Below are 21,363 nucleotides of genomic sequence, written 5' to 3'. Positions count from 1 at the left end.
ACCAAGATTGGCAAATCCGCCACTGGCGCCCTGTGCTCTTCACAGATGAAAGCAGGTTCACACTGAGCACATGAGCTCATGTGACAGACGTGACAGAGTCTGGAGACGCCGTGGAGAACGTTCTGCTGCCTGCAACATCCTCCAGCATGACCGGTTTGGCGGTGGGTCAGTCATGGTGTGGGGTGGCATTTCTTTGTGGGGCCGCACAGCCCTCCATGTGCTCGCCAGAGGTAGCCTGACTGCCATTAGGTACCGAGATGAGATCCTCAGACCCCTTGTGAGACCATATGCTGACACATGCACATTTGTGGCCTGCTGGAGGTCATTTTGCAGGGCTCTGGCAGTGCACCTCCTTGCACAAAGGCGGAGGTAGCGGTCCTGCTGCTGGGTTGTTGCCCTCCTACGGCCTCCTCCACGTCTCCTGATGTACTGGCCTGTCTCCTGGTAGCGCCTCCATGCTCTGGACACTACGCTGACAGACACAGCAAACCTTTTTGCCACAGCTCGCATTGATGTGCCATCCTGGATGAACTGCACTACCTGAGCCACTTGTGTGGGTTGTAGACTCCGTCTCATGCTACCACTGGAGTGAGAGCACCGCCAGCATTCAAAAGTGACCAAAACATCAGCCAGGAAGCATAGGAACTGAGAAGTGGTCTGTGGTCACCACCTGCAGAATCACTCCTTTTTTGGGGGTGTCTTGCTAATTGCCTATAATTTCCACCTTTTGTCTATTCCATTTGCACAACAGCATGTGAAATTTATTGTCAATCAGTGTTGCTTCCTAAGTGGACAGTTTGATTTCATAGAAGTGTGATTGACTTGGAGTTACATTGTGTTGTTTAAGTGTTCCCTTTATTTTTTTGAGCAGTGTACTAAGTTGTCTGTGCCTTTAAACAGCTTGGAAAATTCCAGAAAATGAAAATGTTGTCATGGCTTTAGAAGCTTCTGATAGGTTAATTGACATAATCTGAGTCAATTGGAGGTGTACCTGTAGATGTATTTCAAGGCCTACCTTCAAACTCAGTGCCTCTTTGCTTGACATCATGGGAAATTCAAAAGAAATCAGCCAAGACCTCAGAATTCTTTTTTTAGACCTCAACAAGTCTGGTTCATCCTTGGTAGCAATTTCCAAACTCCTGAAGGTACCACGTTCATACATACAAACAATAGTATGCAAGTATGAACACCACGGGATCACGCAGCCGTCATGACGCTCAGGAAGGAGATGCGTTCTGTCTCCTAGAGATCAACGTACTTTGGTGCGAAAAGTGCAAATCAATCCCAGAACAACAGCAAAGGACCTTGTGAAGATGCTGGAGGAAACAGGTACAAAAGTATCTATGTCCACAGTAAAACGAGTCCTATATCGACATAACCTGAAAGGCCACTCAGCAAGGAAGAAGCCACTGCTCCAAAACCGGCATAAAAAAAGCCAGACTATGGTTTGCAACTGCATATGGGGACGAAGATTGTACTTTTTGGAGAAATGTCCTCTGGTCTGATGAAACAAAAATAGAAGTGTTTGGCAATAATGACCATCGTTATGTTTGGAGGAAAAAGGGGGAGGCTTGCAAGCCGAAGAACACCATCCCAACCGTGAAGCACGGGGATGGCAGCATCATGTTGTGCGCGTGCTTTGCTGCAGGAGGGACTGGTGCACTTCACAAAATAGATGGCATCATGAGGAAGGAAAATGATGTGGATATATTGAAGCAACATCTCAAGACATCAGTCAGGAAGTTAAAGCTTGGTCGCAAATGGGTCTTCCAAATGGACAATGACTCCAAGCATACTTCCAAAGTTGTGGCAAAATGGCTTAAGGACAACAAAGTCAAGGTATTGGAGTGGCCATCACAAAGCCCTGTCCTCCATCCTATAGAAAATGTGTGGGCAGAACTGTGCGAGCAAGGAGGCCTACAAACCTGACTCAGTTACACCAGCTCTGTCAGGAGGAAGAGGCCAAATTCACCCAACTTATTGTGGGAAGTTTATGGAAGGCTACCCAAAACGTTTGACCAAAGTTAAACAATTTAAAGGCAATGCTACCAAATACTAATTGAGTGTATGTAAACTTCTGACCCACTGGGAATGTGATGAAAGAAATAAAAGCTGAAATAAATCATTCTCTCTACTATTATTCTGACATTTCACATTCTTAAAATGGTGGTGGTCATCCTAACTGACCTAAGACAAGGAATTTTTACTAGGATTAAATGTCAGGAATTGTGAAAAACTGAGTTTAAATGTATTTGGCTAAGGTGTATGTAAACTTCCGACTTCAACTGTACTTTATCTGTGCTTGATTTAGCTGCCTGTTGCAATGGAACCAATAGAAAAGTCCCAAAAGTGCAAGCCCCAACCACCTGGCACTCCAGGCTAAAGCAAACACTCCTGGCTATATTTTTAACGAACCTAAGGCAATGGTCAATCTAAGCGCAGGAGGTAGCTCTATAGGTTCAGGGGTTTGTCAGAAATAGCTTTACTATTTTCACTATTACAATTATAGGCACACACGCTGGAATTGGTGCAAACGGTCTGGGCTTTGATGAATAAACAAAAAGGCTTACAGAAACAAAAAATATATAAAAAATATATATCTTTGCGTTAACTTGAATCCATTTGCATTCCACATTGTTCTAAGTAATTGTATGTCTTCAATAGTAATTGTATGTCTGAGTCACTGGCTTACTGGTGCTCTTTCATGCCGTCCCTGGGAGGGGTGCGTCACTTGAGTGGGTTGAGTTACTGACGTGATCTTCCTGTCTGGGTTGGCGCCCCCCCTTGGTTTGTGCTGTGGTGGAGATCTTTGTGGGCTATACTCGGCCTTGTCTCAGGATTGTACGTTGGTGGTTGAAGATATCCCTCTAGTGGTGTGGGGGCTGTGCTTTGGCAAAGTGGGTGGGGTTATATCCTTCCTGTTTGGCCCTGTCTGGGGGTTTCTTCTGATGGGGCCACAGTGTCTCCTGACCCCTCCTGTCTCAGCCTCCAGTATTTATGCTGCAGTAGTTTATGTGTCGGGGGGCTAGGGTCAGTTGGTTATACCTGGAGTACTTCTCCTATCTTATCCAGTGTCCTGTGTGAATTTAAGTATGCTCTCTAATTCTCTCGTTCTCTCTTTCTTTCTCTCTCTCGGAGAACCTGAGCCCTAGGACCATACGTCACGGCAAACCGGGCATGATGACTCCTTGCTGTCCCCAGTCCGCCTGGCCTTGCTGCTATTCCAGTTTCAGCTGTTCTGCCTGCAGTTATGGAACCCCTACCTGTCCCAGACCTGCTGTTTTCAACTCTTAATGATCGGCTATGAAAAGCCAACTGATATTTATTCCTGATTATTATTTGACCATGCTTGTCATTTATGAACATTTTGAAAATCTTGGCTCTCTCTAATTCTCTCTTTCTTTCTCTCTCTCGGAGGACCTGAGCCCTAGGACCATACGTCAGGACTACCAGGCATGATGACTCCTTGCTGTCCCCAGTCCACCTGGCCTTGCTGCTATTCCAGTTTCAACTGTTCTGCCTGCGGTTATGGAACCACCACCTGTCCCAGACCTGCTATTTTCAACTCTTAATGATCGGCTATGAAAAGCCAACTGAAAATTATTCATGATTATTATTTGACCATGCTTGTCACTTATGAATATTTTGAACATCTTGGCATAGTTCTGTTATAATCTCCACCCGGCACAGCCAGAAGAGGACTGGCCACCCCTCATAGCCTGGTTCCTCTCTAGGTTTCTTCCTAGGTTTTGGCCTTTCTAGGGAGTTTTTCCTAGCCACCGTGCTTCTACACCTGCATTGCTTGCTGTTTGGGGTTTTAGGCTGGGTTTCTGTACAGCACTTTGAGATATCAGCTGATGTACGAAGGGCTATATAAAATAAACTTGATTTGATTTGATTCAATAGCATTCACACTGATATAGGGGCTGGGCCTACTGTACATTATGGCTGAGCAGGGACATGCCAGACTTTGTCAATAAGCAAGATTAAATTAATTATTGATAATACCTAAAAATAGAATGAATAATTCTAATCAAATTCTAAACAAAACAACAACTTGTTTTAAATAGGCTATGTCACACTTACAGGCACCATCATTTCTCCACGTGGGCATATAATATTAAAACAACGCAGACTATTGAGGGTTGTACGCACATCCAAAACGGGACCTGCATGCTAAAATAATGTGGGCCTGCCTACAAAACATAGATAAAAAGGGAATGTCAGCTCACTGTTGAACTCCGCTCAAACTTTATATTTTAATAAAGCTTTGGTGATTAAGATTTATTTCAAAGCGGTCTCAGGAGCCAAACCCTTTTTTGACAGTCTTGACTACTTTGTGATTGCATTGGGCAGGACAAATAAAACGAAAGGGGAAAACACATTAGTTTTGTAGGTTTCTAAATACGAAGTATACAGGCACCAACAGCACATTAGGGTACTCTTGTTCCATGCGTATTATGGGCAGTGTGCGTCACGGCTGGATAGGCTGCGTTTCCGCTGTCAAAACTCATGCCATAACCAACTGCGTTACCGCTAAAACCAGCTTCTGGTTGGTCTTAAATATCCCTACCAGTGGTGCCTGAAATTAACACTTCGGATCATGTTTTTAAGGACATGCATAAATATTTCCAAGCCCTCCCATCTGAGTGCAGGCGTACTGATCTTAGACAGGTAAATTGCTGAACCTGGGGATAGGGCTGGAAAATGTCAATGCGGCAGTTTTTACGTGATGAAATTGCGTTTGACACTAGCGCCACCTTAACTCCAGCAGAAAATAGAGCCCTCAGAGTATTTGAAAGATTTTAAATAGTATTTGAACCCATGACTGTTTCTGAGTGAGGCCCATTTCTCTGTCTGAGAGAGAGCGGTGTTAGTGTTAGCTTCTCATCCTTGCCAGGAATAATGGGATTTCTGGGTTTTAAATGCACTTCAGTCTGTCTGGAGCCAGTAGGAAGGTAAACCATTGATCCATAAACAAGAAAGGGAACACAGGATGCTTTAAATGTATAATGAGGCTTCCTCCAAGAGCAGTATTCTGTCCATCTCTGTGTTCCACACAGACACACACACACAAACAGACACACACACCTTCGCCTGTTGGCTGCAAGCACTGCTATTAGCCTTTCATCTGCAGCAGCTTCCCAATCACAGACCCTCCCCCACAAGAGGCTCGAGGTCACACAGCAATACAGCTAGTCTACGGATACATCCCAAACTCTATAGCCTATGGGCCCTATGGACGCTGGTCAAAAGTAATACAGTATATAGGGGGAAAGGTGGCTTTAAGAAGCAACTAACTTCTCCTTCACACCAAGGGCATTCCTGATTACAGTTAGAGCAGCCTTCCAGTCCGTCAGTTATTCAACCCCTCACCAAGAAAACTACTACAGACTTTATTACCATCTAGTTAAAATGCAGCAGGGCCTGTCATCTGTCATGCAGGAGGGGTTGGTGCTATCCAATATAGCCCATATGCCTGCCTCTTTCAACAAACACACATTCAACATTCAATCAAATGCACTCTAGCCTCACGGCTCTGCAATCTGCCCCCGACCTAGCCGATCACTCACGCCTTGTGAGCAATCATCACTTATCCTTAACGGCACAGCACGTTCCTAACACTGGTTTCGGACGATTTACACGACTGAAATGATTCAAAACACATAGGTAGGGTAGATGTGAAAATGATGGACGAAGTGGTGGAGGTGTTGAGGGGGACTTAGTCATGTCCCTGTCCTGCTCCCTCCAGGCACCATAGCAACAGGCAACAGAGAGAGAGGCAGAGGCCCCAGGAATAGTGCTGTGTTCTTAATTGGAATCACAGTGATTCTATAGCATTGAAGAGGATTCCAGGAAATGTACTAAATGTACATGTACAGATATCATGATGATGACTTGTGTTCTTAATGGATCTCGACAGCTGTTCCATCTCTGGATAAGGGAATATAAACTACCGCTGGATAAGGAAATATAAACTACCGCTGAATAAGGGAATATAAACTACCGCTGAATAAGGGAATATAAACTACCGCTGAATAAGGGAATATAAACTACCGCTGAATAAGGGAATATAAACTACCGCTGGATAAGGGAATATAAACTATCGCTGAATAAGGGAATATAAACTACAGCTGAATAAGGGAATATAAACTACCGCTGAATAAGGGAATATAAACTACAGCTGAATAAGGGAATATAAACTACAGCTGAATAAGGGAATATAAACTACAGCTGAATAAGGGAATATAAACTACAGCTGAATAAGGGAATATAAACTACAGCTGAATAAGGGAATATAAATTACAGCTGAATAAGGGAATATAAACTACCACTGAATAAGGGAATATAAACTACCGCTGAATAAGGGAATATAAACTACCACTGAATAAGGGAATATAAACTACCGCTGAATAAGGGAATATAAACTACCGCTGAATAAGGGAATATAAACTACCACTGAATAAGGGAATATAAACTACCGCTGAATAAGGGAATATAAACTACCACTGAATAAGGGAATATAAACTACCGCTGAATAAGGGAATATAAACTACCGCTGAATAAGGGAATATAAACTACCACTGAATAAGGGAATATAAACTACCGCTGAATAAGGGAATATAAACTACCGCTGAATAAGGGAATATAAACTACCGCTGAATAAGGGAATATAAACTGCCGCTGGATAAGGGAATATAAACTACCGCTGGATAAGGGAATATAAACTACCGCTGAATAAGGGAATATAAACTACCACTGAATAAGGGAATATAAACTAGCACTGAATAAGGGAATATAAACTAGCACTGAATAAGGGAATATAAACTACCACTGAATAAGGGAATATAAACTACCGCTGAATAAGGGAATATAAACTACCGCTGGATAAGGGAATATAAACTACCACTGAATAAGGGAATATAAACTACCACTGAATAAGGGAATATAAACTACCACTGAATAAGGGAATATAAACTACCGCTGAATAAGGGAATATAAACTACCGCTGAATAAGGGAATATAAACTACCACTGAATAAGGGAATATAAACTACCACTGAATAAGGGTGTGCGTATACATGTACAGATATCATGACAATGAGGACAGATTAGTAAAGAAGGATTAGGGTTTATCTAAATAGGATTAAACATTGCTGAGAATGAGTATTTAACTAACAGCTTCATCAAATGCACAGCAACACATCAGAGCCTGTATTCACAAAGCCTCTCAGAGGGAGCTAGTCTGAGCTCAGAAACCATGGTTCTGGTGGAATAGGGTGTCTGAATTCTTATCATATCTCAACAGCAGAGATGACAGATGTGGCTGTTTGAATAGAGAAGGCAATAGCAAACAGAAACCCACAAACCACTAATCAGACAAAATCCTCTCTGTTCGGGCGTGAGAAAGGGACTCCTTCTAGGTTAGCCACATAATATTTGGACAAGTAATCAACATTCAACAGTTTATCTGCATGTTGTTTATAACCTTTTTGTTACACTGTGACTGCCAGGATGATAATATAAACAGTTTGATTAGACAAGAGGTCCACTACTCATTAGCATTTACAGTGAGCTCCCCCCAAAAAGTTACAGACGCACAAATATCATGCCCCCAAGATATGCTAACCTCTCACAATTGCGATAACAGGGGAGATTAGCAATTTTTGCCTCTGTAATTTTCTCACTCATCATTATCCACGATTAATTTAGGACTATTTGTAATCATGGTAGCATCTACATTAATGTAGAAGTGTTGAGAAACATATTTTATACTTATTTCCAATAAAAGTGACTCCATAATGAAAATACATTATTTACCATTTCTATTGGGCACAAATTCATCTGAAACACAACCAAAACAAACAGCAAATGCATTCAACAAGTGTGTAGAGTCACAAGCTTGATGTAATCATTGTGTGCTAGGAATATGGGACCAAATAGTAAAATTGTACTACTTTAATACACATATAAGTGAATTTGTCTTTTGGTCCCCTAAAACGGAGGGACTATGTAAAAATAATTGCTGTAATTTCTAAATCAGGGGTGTCAAACTCATTCCACGGAGGGCAGAGTGTCTGCTGGTTTTTGTTTTTTTCCTTTCAATTAAGAGCAGGACAACCAGGTGAGGGGAATTCCTTACTAATTAGTGACCTTAATTCATCCATCAAGTACAAGGTTGGAGCAAAAACCCGCAGACACTCGGCCCTCTGTGGAATGAGTTTGACGCATGTTCTAAACGATTCACCCAATATGGTTGAAAAAACCCTCCAATTATAGCTGACAGTCTGAACTTTAACCTCATAGTCATTGAATCATTTCACATCCAAAGTGCAGGAGTACAGATCCAAAACAACAACACATGTGTCCCTGTCCCAGTACTGTTGGAGCTCACTGTATGTCGCTTTTTGTGCACTGTACCTCAGTCAACAATCCATGCTTGCTCTTTCTCGAGTAAGAAAATCTCTCTCCAGTGTCTTACCCCTACCCTTTCACATGTGGAAAGTCGCATTATTTCACATGAAAGTTCACATGTGAAAACGTGTTTTTGGAACACTTCAACATGTAGTTTCATGTTGTCACATGCTATTACATTAACTTCACATAAGATCACATAAGATCACATGAAAACATGTTTTTTTTAGGACACTTTACGTGTTAGCATGTGAAATTCGCGTGTTTTTTCCGTAAGGGTACACTTGTTTTGGGGGGAAACGACATAGGAATATAGTTTCTCTACCTTGATATACATAACCTATATGTGCATTTTTCAAATAAATTCTGTTTGGACAATGTATTGGACAAAATCTAGGCCAATAATATCCAGCTAAACAGATGGTTTTAGCCTCCCCAGTGAGAATACAGCCCACACAATGAGTAATGTAAAATAATCTTTCTGCTACTAAGCTGGTACACATGGGTAAACATGACACTTTAAGCACCCACGTTAATTAACATGTCCACACCATCCACATTAAGAGACTTAAAATTGACTTACTAATTAGTCAAAACTCCCCTTTCCCTGTTGACTTGGTCAGAGTTTCCTTCTTATCATCGTTATGGAGTAACCTCTTTAGCATCCAGTATGTAGCCACCAAAATAGAATTAGCTATTAGAAGGAACAAAATTGGTTTTGATATTGTCAGGGAACGAAATTGAAAATATTGGAGCCAGGGCTGATAAGGGTAAGATGCTAAGCCACCAAAGTAGTTGGCACTCACGCTGTCATTGACGTGGATTTAGCGGTCACAGACCAATATTATGAGAGAGAGAGAGAGAAGGGAAAGAGTACAGAACATAACATGTTAGAGAGTGTGAGAGCGAGAGAGAGAGAGAGAGAGAGAGAGAGAGAGAGAGAGAGAGAGAGAGAGAGAGAGAGAGAGAGAGAGAGAGAGAGAGAGAGAGAGGGAGCAATCTCTACATTTTAAATTAGCAGTGGAAGGGCCACCCTTTGTAATCTACTTCTAAATTAGGTGCACATCTCCCCAAAGATGTACTTTGTATTGTAAAAACTAAAAATATCTCAGAGGCAGATTGGAAGTCAAGAGACGAACCATAGAAAGGTTCAATCCTCTGTCAAATTTAACCCAGTAACAAACCCATAGAAAGTAATGTACTAACCAACAGTCCAAATCTGATGATGTTTGCATCAAGTGGTATGGAAAGCAAGGCTATTTTAGTAATTGTACAACCAACACTCAGTTACAAACCAAAATGTAAAGTAATGATTGTAACATTTCATACATCACTACTTGTATATTGTCGCGTCCCAGATGTACCCCTATTCCCTATACAGTGCACTAGTTTTGATGACATGTGGGACTCATCCTATGAGTGATATAGGCCTACTGGACAAAGACAATTCCCATTTACCATCAACCTCATCACTACCAGTTAATACTTTCAGCCAATGCGGCACCAGACGTATCTGACATCTGTCAATGTCATCTTCTTTACCCTGTGAGAGCAGCAATGGAGGTAGATAACGAGTCCATTTCCTAAAAGTCCTCTGTGTCTTAATGGAAAGGCGGTAATCTGATTCATACAACGGGTGGTTCTAATCCTGAATGCTGATTGGTTAAAACCGCATTCCAGACGGTGTCTATTCCACAAGTTACCACCAGCTAAATCTATGACATTAAAATGCCTATTTACTGCGCAATCCACTGTCTCCTCAGCCCAGCCAGGCAATTTATAAACTTGATCTCTTCTATAAAAAGCATATAGACATTATTTCAAATTTCTTTTAGACTAACATTTCGTTTTCAACAGTGGAGATTTGTATAAACTTTGCTGTCTGTCTCTCCGACATTTGCAACATTGAATCAATATTCAAATTTGATCTCCAGCTGTTCTGTTGTAATGAACGTGTTGGGAGTTGGGACGAAACAGACAGTCAAGAAGTGTTGTTCAGCCTGTCGAAATCATGAATCAGCTGGCATCAATTGAAAAAAGAAAAAAATGAAACTAAGTTCAGCTAGTTTGCAGTCTCTCCAGCTTCAGTTTGAAGTGATTGTGTTAGCTGTGATGTTGGCTAGCTCCTCTGAACAACAGTGTCCTGAAGAGAGAGCACATTTTCTATACCAGGATAAATGGCCCCTGATTAGCTCATTGTTATGGATGTATCCAAATAAATGTCACTAAAAAACTGCTTAAACACATGTAAATGCAGCTACTGTTGTTATTCTAGATGCCCTGTTTGACGTGACTGTAAGTTAGCCATAGTTGGCTAGCTAGCAAGCAAGGGATAAGAACGTTGCCAGCCAGTATGGCACTGGAACACATAGAACAAACGACTGGGTACAGAACATAAAGACTGAATGACTGGGTCGCGTCCAAAGATACAGAACATAAAGACTGAATTACTGGGTCTGAATTACTGAATTACTCTGGCAACCGAACCGATAGAACGAACGACCAGCCGGCTTTGGTAGCAACCCTAGATTTGTGTCGGGACTGTATCTTGTGGAAGGATGAAATAGTATGAATAAATTCATCAAAATAACGTTTTAATGAAACTATGTCAATCATTATTTGAATATGTTGGTAACCCGTTGTATAAAAGTGATAATGCCCCCAATGCCGGTGTTTGGAGGATATACTGTATTGGCACGGTTTAACGGCCCTCGACGATATCCTCCAAACACCGGCTTCTCTGGCATTATCACTTTATTAGAATGAGACGTCTCGTTGGCAGAAAGACAACTTGGAGGGACTACCTCCATATGACTGAGGAAGTCACAGAAAACAGAATCACACTGATAAGATTGGGGGATGCACCATACGCACACACACATGCATAACATCACATGACTTAGCAACAAATCTTCCTTAGGTATTCTGATTATGATGCATATTCCTCTATTAAGCCGTTTCATCAACAACAGCAAAACGGTTATCCATTAAGTCATCAGTCTTTTACCAGTAAATTGCAAATATCACTTTCCAACAGCCTTGTTGTGATATTGAGAGCTAAGGATCTAAATTGCAATGGGACTTTGATATCGTAAAAATAGCTGATCTAAATAAAAATCTACTTCCCGACTGGAGGAAGATATTCAGCGTTTTATGTCCCACACCTCTGCAGGGGTATGGTAGTCTGTATCATAGTGTAAAGGTCTCTGCAGGGGTATGGTAGTCTGTATCATAGTGTAAAGGTCTCTGCAGGGGTATGGTAGTCTGTATCATAGTGTAAAGGCCTCTGCAGGGGTATGGTAGTCTGTATCATAGTGTAAAGGCCTCTGCAGGGGTATGGTAGTCTGTATCATAGTGTAAAGGCCTCTGCAGGGGTATGGTAGCCTGTATCATAGTGTAAAGGTCTCTGCAGGGGTATGGTAGTCTGTATCATAGTGTAAAGGTCTCTGCAGGGGTATGGTAGTCTGTATCATAGTGTAAAGGCCTCTGCAGGGGTATGGTAGTCTGTATCATAGTGTAAAGGTCTCTGCAGGGGTATGGTAGTCTGTATCATAGTGTAAAGGCCTCTGCAGGGGTATGGTAGTCTGTATCATAGTGTAAAGGTCTCTGCAGGGGTATGGTAGCCTGTATCATAGTGTAAAGGTCTCTGCAGGGGTATGGTAGTCTGTATCATAGTGTAAAGGCCTCTGCAGGGGTATGGTAGTCTGTATCATAGTGTAAAGGTCTCTGCAGGGGTATGGTAGTCTGTATCATAGTGTAAAGGTCTCTGCAGGGGTATGGTAGCCTGTATCATAGTGTAAAGGTCTCTGCAGGGGTATGGTAGTCTGTATCATAGTGTAAAGGTCTCTGCAGGGGTATGGTAGTCTGTATCATAGTGTAAAGGTCTCTGCAGGGGTATGGTAGTCTGTATCATAGTGTAAAGGCCTCTGCAGGGGTATGGTAGTCTGTATCATAGTGTAAAGGTCTCTGCAGGGGTATGGTAGTCTGTATCATAGTGTAAAGGCCTCTGCAGGGGTATGGTAGCCTGTATCATAGTGTAAAGGTCTCTGCAGGGGTATGGTAGTCTGTATCATAGTGTAAAGGCCTCTGCAGGGGTATGGTAGTCTGTATCATAGTGTAAAGGTCTCTGCAGGGGTATGGTAGTCTGTATCATAGTGTAAAGGTCTCTGCAGGGGTATGGTAGCCTGTATCATAGTGTAAAGGTCTCTGCAGGGGTATGGTAGTCTGTATCATAGTGTAAAAGTCTCTGCAGGGGTATGGTAGTCTGTATCATAGTGTAAAGGTCTCTGCAGGGGTATGGTAGTCTGTATCATAGTGTAAAGGTCTCTGCAGGGGTATGGTAGTCTGTATCATAGTGTAAAGGTCTCTGCAGGGGTATGGTAGCCTGTATCATAGTGTAAAGGTCTCTGCAGGGGTATGGTAGTCTGTATCATAGTGTAAAGGCCTCTGCAGGGGTATGGTAGTCTGTATCATAGTGTAAAGGCCTCTGCAGGGGTATGGTAGTCTGTATCATAGTGTAAAGGTCTCTGCAGGGGTATGGTAGCCTGTATCATAGTGTAAAGGTCTCTGCAGGGGTATGGTAGTCTGTATCATAGTGTAAAAGTCTCTGCAGGGGTATGGTAGTCTGTATCATAGTGTAAAGGTCTCTGCAGGGGTATGGTAGTCTGTATCATAGTGTAAAGGTCTCTGCAGGGGTATGGTAGTCTGTATCATAGTGTAAAGGTCTCTGCAGGGGTATGGTAGCCTGTATCATAGTGTAAAGGTCTCTGCAGGGGTATGGTAGTCTGTATCATAGTGTAAAGGCCTCTGCAGGGGTATGGTAGTCTGTATCATAGTGTAAAGGCCTCTGCAGGGGTATGGTAGTCTGTATCATCGTGTAAAGGTCTCTGCAGGGGTATGGTAGTCTGTATCATAGTGTAAAGGTCTCTGCAGGGGTATGGTAGTCTGTATCATAGTGTAAAGGTCTCTGCAGGGGTATGGTAGTCTGTATCATAGTGTAAAGGTCTCTGCAGGGGTATGGTAGTCTGTATCATAGTGTAAAGGCCTCTGCAGGGGTATGGTAGTCTGTATCATAGTGTAAAGGTCTCTGCAGGGGTATGGTAGTCTGTATCATAGTGTAAAGGTCTCTGCAGGGGTATGGTAGCCTGTATCATAGTGTAAAGGTCTCTGCAGGGGTATGGTAGTCTGTATCATAGTGTAAAGGTCTCTGCAGGGGTATGGTAGTCTGTATCATAGTGTAAAGGTCTCTGCAGGGGTATGGTAGTCTGTATCATAGTGTAAAGGCCTCTGCAGGGGTATGGTAGTCTGTATCATAGTGTAAAGGTCTCTGCAGGGGTATGGTAGTCTGTATCATAGTGTAAAGGCCTCTGCAGGGGTATGGTAGCCTGTATCATAGTGTAAAGGTCTCTGCAGGGGTATGGTAGTCTGTATCATAGTGTAAAGGCCTCTGCAGGGGTATGGTAGTCTGTATCATAGTGTAAAGGTCTCTGCAGGGGTATGGTAGTCTGTATCATAGTGTAAAGGTCTCTGCAGGGGTATGGTAGCCTGTATCATAGTGTAAAGGTCTCTGCAGGGGTATGGTAGTCTGTATCATAGTGTAAAAGTCTCTGCAGGGGTATGGTAGTCTGTATCATAGTGTAAAGGTCTCTGCAGGGGTATGGTAGTCTGTATCATAGTGTAAAGGCCTCTGCAGGGGTATGGTAGTCTGTATCATCGTGTAAAGGTCTCTGCAGGGGTATGGTAGTCTGTATCATAGTGTAAAGGTCTCTGCAGGGGTATGGTAGTCTGTATCATAGTGTAAAGGTCTCTGCAGGGGTATGGTAGTCTGTATCATAGTGTAAAGGTCTCTGCAGGGGTATGGTAGTCTGTATCATAGTGTAGATATAGATGGTGTGGACACAAATTATGGAATGCAGGGCTTCACAGCTCGATGAGTCACACATGCACTACACGCGCACACACACATCATACCCAAGTACACACTACAGAAAAACACACTAAATGCATCCGTTTAACTCTTCAAGTTGAGTGCCTTGATAACAGTCCTTAAAGGTCCAGTGCAGTCAAAAACTAGATTTTTCTGTATTATATATATATTTTCACACTATGAGATTGCAATAATACTGTGAAATTGTGACAATTATGATAATGCCCTTTTAGTGTAAGAGCTGTTTGAAAAGTCCTCCTGAAACTGAAAGTTTTGCACTGCTTGATGACATTACCAGGCGGTAAATTAGTTAATAGACCAATAAGAAAGAGAGTTTCAAACCTCTCTGCCAATAACAGATAGTTTTCAGTTTTCCCCTCCCCACAGACTTAGCAAAAATCTTGCTTGAGAAATTGCTCAAGCAAGGTTGGGCTTGGTTGGGTTGTGCTTCGGAGGACGCACGGCTTTCGACCTTCGTCTCTCCCGAGCCCGTACGGGAGTTGTAGCGATGAGACAAGATAGTAATTACTAGCGATTGGATACCACGAAAATTGGGGAGAAAAGGGGATACAATTTTAAAATTAGAAAATTAAAAAAAGATGTGCAAAAATAACTAGCCCTTCTAAGCCCCAGCAACAAACTCAAGCATTTGAAGTCATTGGAAACTGGTAGGCACTAGGCAACACAACAATGGCACCAGAAATAGAGTCTGAATTCAAGCCGCAAACCAGGTGGAGGGTGGAGGAGAACCCTGAGAGAGAGGGTGGAGGAGAACCCTGAGAGATAGAGGGTGGAGGAGAACCCTGAGAGACAGAGGGTGGAGGAGAACCCTGAGAGACAGAGGGTGGAGGAGAACCCTGAGAGGCAGAGGGTGGAGGAGAACCCTGAGAGACAGAGGGTGGAGGAGAACCATGAGAGACAGAGGGTTGAGGAGAATCGTGAGAGACAGAGGGTGGAGGAGAACCCTGAGAGACAGAGGGTGGAGGAGAACCGTGAGAGAGAGAGGGTGGAGGAGAACCCTGGGAGACATAGGGTGGAGGAGAACCCTGAGAGACAGAGGGTGGAGGAGAAACCTGAGAGACAGAGGGTGGAGGAGAAACCTGAGAGACAGAGGGTGGAGGAGAACAGTGAGAGACAGAGGGTGGAGGAGAACAGTGAGAGACAGAGGGTGGGTGAAAACCGTGAGAGACAGAGGGTGGAGGAGAAACCTGAGAGACAGAGGGTGGAGGAGAACCGTGAGAGACAGAGGGTGGAGGAGAACAGTGAGAGACAGAGGGTGGAGGAAAACCGTGAGAGACAGAGGGTGGAGGAGAAACCTGAGAGACAGAGGGTGGAGGAGAACGGTGAGACAGGGGGTGGAGGAGAACAGTGAGAGACAGAGGGTGGAGGAAAACCGTGAGAGACAGAGGGTGGAGGAGAAACCTGAGAGACAGAGGGTGGAGGAGAACGGTGAGACAGGGGGTGGAGGAGAACAGTGAGAGACAGAGGGTGGAGGAAAACCGTGAGAGACAGAGGGTGGAGGAGAACCCTGAGAGACAGAGGGTGGAGGAGAAACCTGAGAGACAGAGGGTGGAGGAGAAACCTGAGAGACAGAGGGTGGAGGAGAACAGTGAGAGACAGAGGGTGGAGGAGAACAGTGAGAGACAGAGGGTGGGTGAAAACCGTGAGAGACAGTGGGTGGAGGAGAAACCTGAGAGACAGAGGGTGGAGGAGAAACCTGAGAGACAGAGGGTGGAGGAGAACCGTGAGAGACAGAGGGTGGAGGAGAACAGTGAGAGACAGAGGGTGGAGGAAAACCGTGAGAGACAGAGGGTGGAGGAGAAACCTGAGAGACAGAGGGTGGAGGAGAACGGTGAGACAGGGGGTGGAGGAGAACAGTGAGAGACAGAGGGTGGAGGAAAACCGTGAGAGACAGAGGGTGGAGGAGAAACCTGAGAGACAGAGAATGACAAGCCTGTGGCACATACATATATTGGCAGTAGGGACTATAGATACAGATATTGGCAGTAGTGTATATAGATACAGATATTGGCAGTAGGGTATATAGATACAGATATTGGCAGTAGGGTATATAGATACAGATATTGGCAGTAGTGTATATAGATACAGATATTGGCAGTAGGGTATATAGATACAGATATTGGCAGTAGGGTATATAGATACAGATATTGGCAGTAGGGTATATAGATACAGATATTGGCAGTAGGGTATATAGATACAGATATTGGCAGTAGGGTATATAGATACAGATATTGGCACGTGGGGTCTATACAGATACAAATAAGGCACTGGGAACTGACTGAGTGTAACGATGTTCGTCTGAGGAAGAAGGATTGGACCAAAGCGCAGCGTGGTACGTGTTCATGATGTTTATTATAACCTGAACACTGAAACAAAAACAAAAGTGGAACAAAACGCAACAGTTCTGTCAGGTACTCACACAAAACAACTACCCACAAAACCAACATGGAAAATGGCAACCTAAATAGGCTCCCCAATCAGAGACAACGAGAAACAGCTGTCTCTGATTGGGAACCAATTCAGGCCACCATAAACCTACAAACCCCTAGACAATACAAAAACTAAACAAACCACCCTTGTCACACCCTGACCTAACCAAAAAATAAAGAAAACAAATATAACTAAAGTCAGGGCGTAACACTGGGGGTCCCTTTTCAATCCCTCTAGGGTTGAACAGAGGCCCAATGGCCCAGTGGGACCAACCCTTCTGAGACAGGAGAGTGAAGAATAACCCACAAACAGAGATAATGACAGGCCTGCAGCACAGACAGATATTGGCAGGGGGGGAGGGACTATACACATTCAGAGATAAGCCAGAGCACAGAGCACAGAGATGGCAGAAGAGACTGAGGGTCTTTCTCTTGCTCTGAATTGAACAGAGGAGGAGTCTGTGTCTGAGCAAACAGAGAAGAAGAAGAAGAAGACGTCATGTCTCTGTGTGTCTCACAGCGAGACAGCTAGCCGTACCATTAGTGATCCTCTCTCTATTGATTGAGACTTTTGTTCAATAGCTGGACAATCTAAAGAGATCATCGAGACAAGAGCATCAATCTAAAGAGATCATCGAGACAAGAGCATCAATCTAAAGAGATCATCGAGACAAGAGCATCAATCTAAAGAGATCATCGAGACAAGAGCATCAATCTAAAGAGATCATCGAGACAAGAGCATCAATCTAAAGAGATCATCGAGACAAGAGCATCAATCTAAAGAGATCATCGAGACAAAAGCATCACATGTTTGTCAGCAGGATCGGGGGAAAGGGGAGTTCACTCCACCACCATGAATTTAGCCTTATTAAGGCTCTCACAAATCACACCGAATGTGGATATAGCGTCCGTCTGCCGATCGTTCAGCACGCTGTGTTTTAGAGACCTCCCTTGAGTAAGTGTGTTCATTTTCAATAACAACAAATCTGGAGATGTCTTTCTTCTTGAATGGCCAACATTTCCTTCCATGTGACCAAACAAACATTGCCTAACAATCTACCCCTTCTGATGCCAAATGCCAGGCGTGCCAGCCACTTGGAGTCCCAGAGTACCTTCATTATCAAACCCAAATCTCCAGACTGGCTATCTTAGCTGTCTCTCAGCTAATGCATTGACTCTCTGCCAAAGAGCTTTGGAAAATTTGGATTTGGGAAGGAACATCTTGGGACAAATCTAATCTCACAGAAAGTCCTTAGAGAGTACCTTGATCTTAAATGGCAGCCGTCCAGGACCTCAACTTTCCTGCTTTGGAAATCACTGATTAAGAACTAAGAGGGTTAGTCAGTTTGTTAGGAATCTGTACCAATTCAGTAATATTACACCAACAACATGTCTCTAGTGAGTATCATTACATAAAGTCAACTGTGCTGGGCTGTGGACCTGAAAGAGTCCAACAAAAAAAACAGCAACACTCCAACTATATCAGTCTGAAAATACACTTACGGTCCATGTTTTGATGACTGCCATTGTGTGGTTGGCTGGACCATGTAGCAGGGCCAAGATCTGTGGTGTAGCCAATGTGTGTGGTCTCTTCATAGCCAATGAGTGTGGTCTCTTCGTAGCCAATGAGTGTGGTCTCTTCGTAGCCAATGAGTGTGGTCTCTTCGTAGCCAATGAGTGTGGTCCCTTCATAGCCAATGAGTGTGGTCTCTTTGTAGCCAATGAGTGTGGTCCCTTTGTAGCCAATGTGTGTGGTCTCTTCATAGCCAATGAGTGTGGTCTCTTCGTAGCCAATGAGTGTGGCCCCTTCGTAGCCAATGAGTGTAGTCTCTTCTACTCAACAGGTTGACAGACACCATGCCACAGGCATAGATGTGATGTACCAATCACTTCTGCTTCTGCACGTACCAAACACCAATCACTTCTGCTTCTGCGTGGGTTTCATCCCTATAATTCATCATGAAAATCAGACCCTACTGCCAATGAGAGAGAGAGGTGTTTCTGTTGTCCTATCTCTGTGAAAACGGATAGGGTGCCGATGCACACAGGATTTGTTTTTTTTCTTCCTTGACAACTTTTTCATTTATTGAATTCAAAATTAGCCAGCCCTGGCATTTCGGGTTGCTGAGCCTTTCTCAAGGGATGTCCTATCTGACCATATCTCTGAGTTCAGTTGAATCACAGTAACACTGACAGAGGACACCTCAAACCCAATGACCGCTCCAATCCCACTGAGGTTGCCAATTTGAAATGCATGATAGGACACACAGCGCTGCCTGGGCCGAGCCAGCCATGTCTTGGAGGGCCAGTGACTGTTATTTAAAGTGTTCCTCATCTAGCCTGGCTGACAGACTGCTCGGGCTGACCCTGTTCCAAAGCACTGAGGGAAGAACTTATGTAAAATATCCAAACTTCATCTCCATTCAGCTCTGCCTGGCAATGTAAAGCCCAAGATGCATACATGGGCTGGGTTCAAGGAGTAATTGATTTATTTCAAATGTTTTTGAGGATTTTATTGAGACTGCCTGGAGCGCTGGATGGGCGTGGTTTGTACTCGTGGAACTATTACATTGGTTCCATAGTGCCAAGAAAGCTCAATCAAGTAGCTGAATTATCTGAAAGAAAACAACTACTATTTGAACCCAGGTCTGCTATGGTATACAACAGCAGCATGAGCCAGGAGGAGCCTTACTTCGCAGGTCATAAGGACATCTGGAGATGCATTAGTAGTCCAGTTAATACAATTCAGCTCCTACAAAACAAGCCAATGTATCTGCTACAGGTTCAATGTTGACACACTGCCCAGGTCCTTCAGTTGTCAGTCTTTCAGTTATCTCAGATGTCAGTCTTTCAGTTATCTCAGATGTCAGTCTTTCAGTTATCTCAGATGTCAGTCGTTCAGTTATCTCAGATGTCAGTCTTTCAGTTATCTCAGATGTCAGTCTTTCAGTTATCTCAGATGTCAGTCTTTCAGTTATCTCAGATGTCAGTCTTTCAGTTATCTCAGATGTCAGTCTTTCAGTTATCTCAGATGTCAGTCTTTCAGTTATCTCAGATGTCAGTCTTTCAGTTATCTCAGATGTCAGTCTTTCAGTTATCTCAGTTGTCAGTCTTTCAGTTCTTTCAGATGTAACAAATACTGTACGAACGCTAAGTTAGCTAATAGACAGCTAAGCACTGCCACTGTTGACTGGAGAAAGCTTCGCTACAGCTACTGTGTAACAGTGTTGCTATGGGTTGCAGTAACGACTTTGATCTTGGATGCACCTGTACACGTCATGCAGAAAGACATTCTAGCTGCAATTAACTAAAGCAGGAATTCAGAATTATAATTATTTTATAGTCCAGTGTGTCCAGTTATAATGTATCGTTTATAACGCAGTAGGGTAAACCTCCAGTAGCTAGAAAACCGAGAAAAGCCAGGCAGGACGCGCCCATGGTACCTTTGCTGACAACCTGTCTGACATTATAGCGGAATGAGGTGGTTTCCCAGCGACCTATATCTCCTGCCGTACGAAATGAATAATCATGAAAACGCATATTCATCTTGCAGACTGTTGGAAGTGGGTAGTCGGTTGTTATTTTAGCTTCATAAATTATCAGGAAAGGACAAGCAAATAGCCCCTAGAATAACCACCTATAACCACACCTGACGGTATCGATATTATGCCACCGGTAGGCAATTTAATACGTTCAAGGTTTTATGAATGACATAATTAATTAAGCACACAGGTGTTTAATCATCCGTAATGTGGATCAAATACAATCACACTATCCCTCCCCTCAAAAACCATGCAGCCAGCGCGCTGTCTGTCTGTTGAAGAAAAACATTTCACCCAGAATAACGTTTTAAATCAACGTGAAAACAGCATCCCTTCAAGATCATCCCTAAAATCTCAGTTTTGCAGTTGGGCAGAATAGAACGAGATGTTGCACAAACTTGTCAAAATTGACTACGATTCTGCATTGCGGTAGGTTCCATCACTACATTCCCATCTCAATCACTGGAAACAACACTGATTCCCTCGCTTTTGCCCATTGCTGCATAGACCCGGATTTTCTAGAAATAATAAAATAATACATAGAATCAATGAAGCTGTTCATCTTCTTACCAGCAATAGCAGACGATATGTCCGTCCGATTAACCTTCAAGACTCACACCTGGATCAACAGCACTGCATCGCCGGGCGCTCAGGAGCTCAGAGCCGGGGAGAAACTGACAGGCAGCCGAGTCTCTGCCGCGTCCTCTTCGATTGGATGGAGGGCTATGACATTAGGACATGGGGGGCGGGGCGGGGTTGCGCTATTTCATTGGGCGACCGGAGAAGCCATCCAGTCCAAAATGTGTTCGTTTCATAACAAACGACGTGGCGGACTCATAGCTGAGTGTTGTTTTAGTTATTCTGCACTGTGATCATCGTATCTTTTAGTTTCAGCATTAGCTGTAGTCTAGGTTAGATGATAGCAACACTTCGATGAGAAAGTGTTGTGTAGGCTATGCATTAGCCTATTATATTTGAGAATGGCGTTGCCTGAAGCAGTCTACCTGATTGAAGAGAAGAGATGGATGCGC

The 21,363-nt window shown here is 43.5% G+C and overlaps 1 protein-coding gene across 2 annotated transcripts in view; it reads right to left on the bottom strand.

Moving 5' to 3' along the window:
* LOC139584308 (contactin-1a-like) overlaps positions 1–21,040 on the bottom strand; it is a 161,954-nt gene extending 140,914 nt beyond the window's left edge. For both annotated transcript variants that reach the window (XM_071416001.1, XM_071416003.1), the window contains exon 1: positions 20,903–21,040. The gene's annotated coding sequence lies outside the window, so the exon portion shown is untranslated. The remainder of the gene's footprint in view (positions 1–20,902) is intronic.
* Positions 21,041–21,363: the final 323 nt, after the last annotated feature.

This window comes from Salvelinus alpinus, chromosome 9 (assembly GCF_045679555.1).
Source record: "Salvelinus alpinus chromosome 9, SLU_Salpinus.1, whole genome shotgun sequence".
In the NCBI taxonomy this organism is placed as follows: Eukaryota; Metazoa; Chordata; class Actinopteri; order Salmoniformes; family Salmonidae; genus Salvelinus; species Salvelinus alpinus.
The sequence above is the reverse complement of the archived record's forward strand: the minus strand, read 5'-3'. Positions and strand labels throughout refer to the sequence as shown.